This window comes from Nuphar pumila, chromosome 4, assembly GCF_984573655.1.
Source record: "Nuphar pumila chromosome 4, dmNupPumi1.hap1.1, whole genome shotgun sequence".
NCBI classification, from domain to species: Eukaryota; Viridiplantae; Streptophyta; class Magnoliopsida; order Nymphaeales; family Nymphaeaceae; genus Nuphar; species Nuphar pumila.
In genome coordinates, this window is record NC_143252.1 from 117,982,151 (window position 1) to 117,987,712 (window position 5,562).

A 5,562-nucleotide genomic window follows, 5' to 3' on the forward strand; every position below is an offset into this window, starting at 1 on the left:
TGCAGTAAATTTGCATTTTCTTGCCTTCATTGAAGATTGAATGAGATAGCTGGATAGGTAAGTTTCTGCACCATCATAACCGAGGGTCTCGGCTTTGAAATCAAATATTGCAGGTTTATGCCTGGCCAAAAAAAAAAAGACGACTATGTAGATAGGCAGCATGTTAAGGAAATGAATATGAAAGCAGCTTCATGTTTATGTTTGAGTGAGTGTTGAGACTAGTGACTTTCAAGCGCCTTGTTTTCATGAAATCCATGAGTGCCTGCCGTGTTGTTATAAGAGTAGATTGCAGCATCATGAAAGGGCACTCCTGTGTTTCAAACCTACATTTTTTGAGTGATCATGCGTTCTTACCAACAAAAGCTTGTATACCAAAGGAAAGAACAGAACAAAAAGGGTAATTTACTAATTTAAAAGTAGATGTCAAGCTAATGGCAAAATTATATTTAGATGCCCGGGTTTTCAAATATAAGATTAATGCATACCCTTCACAAGAAATTGCCCAGATGTCCATGCCAGTTAATTTTTACAACCCAACTCTAGTCAACTCTTCAAAATGATACTTTTTTAAATCTTTTCCTTTTCTTAGAGGGTTGATGTCACTTTTTCTAGCTCACCATATTTGTAGCTACAGTTAAGGGCAAATAAATGAACTGAATGAGTAGAATTAATCGGGTTCGTTTGGGTAATTTCTTAAAATGGTAGTTGTTTATCTTAAAATACGTATAAAATCCTAGCTAAAATTAAATTTACCGTACATTATGTGCCTCTTTGTAAATTACCCAAGAAAGAACCAATCTTGTTTGTACCTAAGTTGAATTATTGCTGATCCAAGCATTAAGATGTATGAAGCTAGATAATTGATCTTTATGGGCATCACAAGCTAAGCTACTGCTCTTTTCCGTCATCTTCCACTGTGGAGTATAAACACAGAATATTTAGTGACATTGGTATGAGAAAAAGGTTTGGAAAATAAAAGTTTATACGATATCCAATGAAATAATTACTGAAATTGAAATTTCATTGAGAGAAAAATATCAAATATACTGCCCTTTTTTTTCCCACTGCTTTAGTCATAAGTTCAAAACCGGTGGCTCTCACGAATGCTCAAGCAGCCTCTTACAAACTCCATTATAGAATAAACACAGCAAAACCACATTTTCTGCACCAAATATTATGTTATTTGTGAGAAGGCAGATTGAATGGCAGTTACTTTGTTGGGGGAGGCTTCTTACACAGCCTATTTCTGTATTTTTTGAGTCAGTGCATTTACAACTCTCAAATTTTTGCATTGTTGAAAAAACCTCTACACAGGTCGGATTCCGGCCATTCAAAAACCAACAACATTTCGACAACATCTATAAGATCATTTGGACAAAAAAAAAAGAAGTTTGCTAAGTGGTTTACACATAAAAACGATTGTAGCAAACTTTAACCCTTTTTTACATCCCATTCGCGGAACTTTGGATAACTGTGACATTGATAAGGTACATATTATTATCTCAATCAGCTAACTGCCCCCTGCATCAGCAGTTAGCTAGTCTACGAAGATCAAGAAAATATGAAAGATGGGGTTTAACCAAATAAAAGCCCTACTGTTATCACTATTACATAAGTCAGCATCAACTGCACAAGAGATGGTAGAGTGGACGTCATGTCGCAAGTACACGGACCGGGGTGGGGGGGATGACACGAATACACCATTTTTTTTGAAAAGTAGGATACAAGAGCACATATTTTTTCATTTATTAATTGATAAAAACCCCGGATCAAACCTCGATGACACAAGGCTGTGTCTTTAGCTTTTAGAGGTGGGTCACAGTGGTGTAGCTAGGATTAACGTGGGGGGGGGGGGGGGGGGGGAAACAAGGGTCTAGCAAAAAAAAAAAAAATTGGTGTGATAGTCGTGGGTGCACCCTAATTTTTTTTGAGATAAAATAAAAAATGGCTACAATTATTAATAAAAATCTATTTCACATGGACAAATCAAACTATTTGCTGCAGTCAGGGCTGGGCTAGGACTGGACTGGGCTAAAAAAATGGATAAAAATCTATTTAATATGGAATCAGGGCTGGGCTAGGACTCTGCTTTTAAAAAAAAAAATTAACTGTTTTCGGGAGCCCCCCAGCTCCGCCTCTGGTGGGCCACATAAGGCAAGGTAGTCATGGGGTCTCACCTGGAGCTTTTCCTAGCTTTGGTGAGGGTTTTTTTGTCATATATATATAGAGCGGGACCTCTAAAGAGGCCAATGAGGCTTGGGCCTCAGGCCCCTGGGCCCAAAATTTTTTTATATTTGTTTAATGTGAATGCAAATTTTATTGTTATTTTGATTCTTTAAAAAAAATTTGGAGGCAGATCCCCCAAACTCCTACTATTAATAGGGGGCTCATATATATATATATATATATATATATATATATATATATATATATATATATATATATATATATATATATATATAAAGAGAGAGAGAGAGAAAGAGAGAGAGAGAGAGTAACCCCTATTTTGAAACACATAAAGTGTCTGAAGATACTTTAGACAGAGCATCACCGTTGATCGTGCGTGATCAAACGGCAATGCTGCATATACATTTTTTTTGTGCGCTCAAGACTTTTAGAGGAGCAGCGGTCTTGACTGCCTCTAAAAGTCACAGTGGAAAAAATGGCATTTAGTGGTGGTCCAAAACCATAGCTAAAAGTCCTTTTTTTTTCAAAAAAACAGACGCATGGCATTACACCTAGTATCCTAATGGTTCAAAGAAAAAACTCGTTCGAACATAAGGGTTTATATATATATATATATATATATATATATATATATATATATATATATATATATATATATATATATATATATATATATATATATGCATGCTTTTAGCGTGATACTTAGAGGTGGCAATGGGGTCGGGTCGACGGGTCGGGTTGGTGGGTCAGAATACCTCAACACGAACACGACCCGTTTATTAAACGGGTCGGATGTGGCAAACACGAACATGATCCATTTATTAAATGGGTAACCCGACACGACATGATTAACCAGTTTAATAAAAAGGTTGGGTCGACACGACACGGTGACCCATTTATTAAACGGGTTGGAGGGTCGGAGTTAAGGTTAGATAAGTTAATATATATATAAACGGGTCGGTGGTTTGACGGGTTCGTGTAAAGGGGTTGACCCGCCCGCCTAACCCGTTTACTAAACGGGTCAAATGAGTTGACAGGTTGGAGTTAGGGTTAGATAAGTTAATATATATATATATATATATATATATATATAAATGGGTCGGCGGGTTGACGGGTTAGTGTAAACGGGTTGACCAGCCCACCTAACCCATTTATTAAACGGGTCAAACAGGTTGGTGGGTTGGCATACCTCTAACACGAACATGACCTATTTAATAAATGGGTTAGACGGGTCGACCCGTTTACGATACAAACCCGTTTAAGTCAAACCCTAACCCGGCTAAGAAGCTGGTTGGCGGGTCGGGTCAGATTTTGCCACCCCTAGTGATACTCTACCTAGGGGTGGCAATCGGGTCGGGTTGGCGGGTCGGGTTGGCGGGTCGGGTTGACGAGTCAGGTTGGCGGGTTGACGGGTCGGGCAGATGGGTTGGCAGGTTGGCGGGTCGGGCAGACGGGTTGGCGGGTTGGCATACCTCCAACCCGAACCCGACCTGTTTAATAAACGGGTTACACGGTTCGACCCGTTTATTAAACGGGTTGGCTTAAGCCCAACCCGAACCAGCCTAAGAGGCGGGTTGGCGGGTCATATCAGAAATTGCCACCCCTAACTCTACCATCGTAGGTTATCGTAAAGCAAAATTTAAATACCAACGGGTGCTCCGCATGTTGGTTAGAGCTGTCAGTGCACGCCTCTTTATAGTGGGACGTCGCAGGTTCAAAACCCAATGATACTGGTGGGTATTTTATATATTAAAGTTGACTCAAATATGATATTTTATATGAATTGTGGCCTGTTGACTTTTATCCTCTTAAAAATGAAATCTTACGGTGTATTAAACACGATAAACCTTTTAATATAATAAATAAATCATGCATCAGTGCGGTTAGATTCAACATTGATGATTAGAACTATGTAAACAAGAGTGCATACCATTGAATGATATCATAATCCAGAACCACTATAGATTTTTTCATATATATAAAAATGCATATGTCATTTTGTTTGACTAAACAATGGTCAACAAAGTGATTTTAAGACTGATCCAGCCCTTCATACAAAAATGAACAATATGGGAAGTTAAATGCAGTAACCGCTAGGCTAGGCAAGTGGTTTAGGTTCAAATGAGCGTCACTCCTGTGCAAGCCGAAAGGTGGTCTCTCTGAGGGCAAAGGGTAAACCCTCGGAGTTTTAAGCTTTCATGGCAGCAACCACAAGTATGGCAGGCAGAGCCAACACAACTAGATCTATCATCCTGGTGTTGTTTCTCTAAGTATAAAAAAAAAAAATGCAGTAACCTAAAGTCCAGTTTCTCATTGTAAATAGCTATGCTTTACTTTTAAGCCCTTTTTATTTTTTTTGAAAAATTCCATTTAGCTAATCCCAAAAGTGGGCTTCACTTTTTTCTGAAATTCCTGATATGGGCCATAGCATTCTGAAAACTGCAAATACCGAATGCAGGCTAACATCCATCGTCTCAAAAGGGTAATTATTTTATTGTCCTTTGAAACTCAAAAATCCTCATAAAAAAAGGGTAAATATTTTGAACATTTGATTGTGAAGGTTATTATTATAATTTGGCTTAAGATTTAACCATATTGAAAAAGATAAGCCTTTCTTTGGCAGCTTTCATGAAAACAAACATAAAATAATTATATTGTACAACTAATTTGATGTATTTTTTTAAAAACTCTATAATTTTCGATATTCCCTCCTTATCCAAAATCATAAATATCTAGATTTAAAAAGACTTTTTTACCCTTTTCACATGTGAACTTTACAAATTTTCTCTCAAATATGTGACTTTTTTTGCAGAATAATCTCTATTCTCAGAATCTGTATTTCTTCTTCGATCTCAAAAACTTATGTTTTTATAATCGTTGAAGAGTTGAGACACAACCCTATAACTTTTATCTTTTAAGTTAGTACCAAAAACTCATCTAGGGTTCTTATTTTTTAGTTTCAAAACCGAAATAAAAAACAATTTCAGATGAAGTTTCAACTCAAAAAATGAAGGATTCCAAAATAAATACGGAAAAAATAAAAAAATAAAGAAAATAGACAAAAATATCTTTCCAAAAATATCTTATTTGCTGAAAAACAATGAAGGGGCGCTGAGATACAACCTCAATAACGTTCCTAAAACTTGAGAAAGTTCACATAAAATATATGTGAACTTGAGAAAGTTCGCATAAAATATGTGCAGACTTCCTCAAATCTGAATAAAATATATGCAGACTTCCTTAAGTTCGCATATATTTTATGTAAACTTTCTCAAGTTTTAGGAACGTTGTCGGAGCTGTATCACAACACCGCTTCGTCATTTTAGAGCAAATCATGTCATTGAAAATAAATTTTTTTTCTTTGTTTTTTTTGTA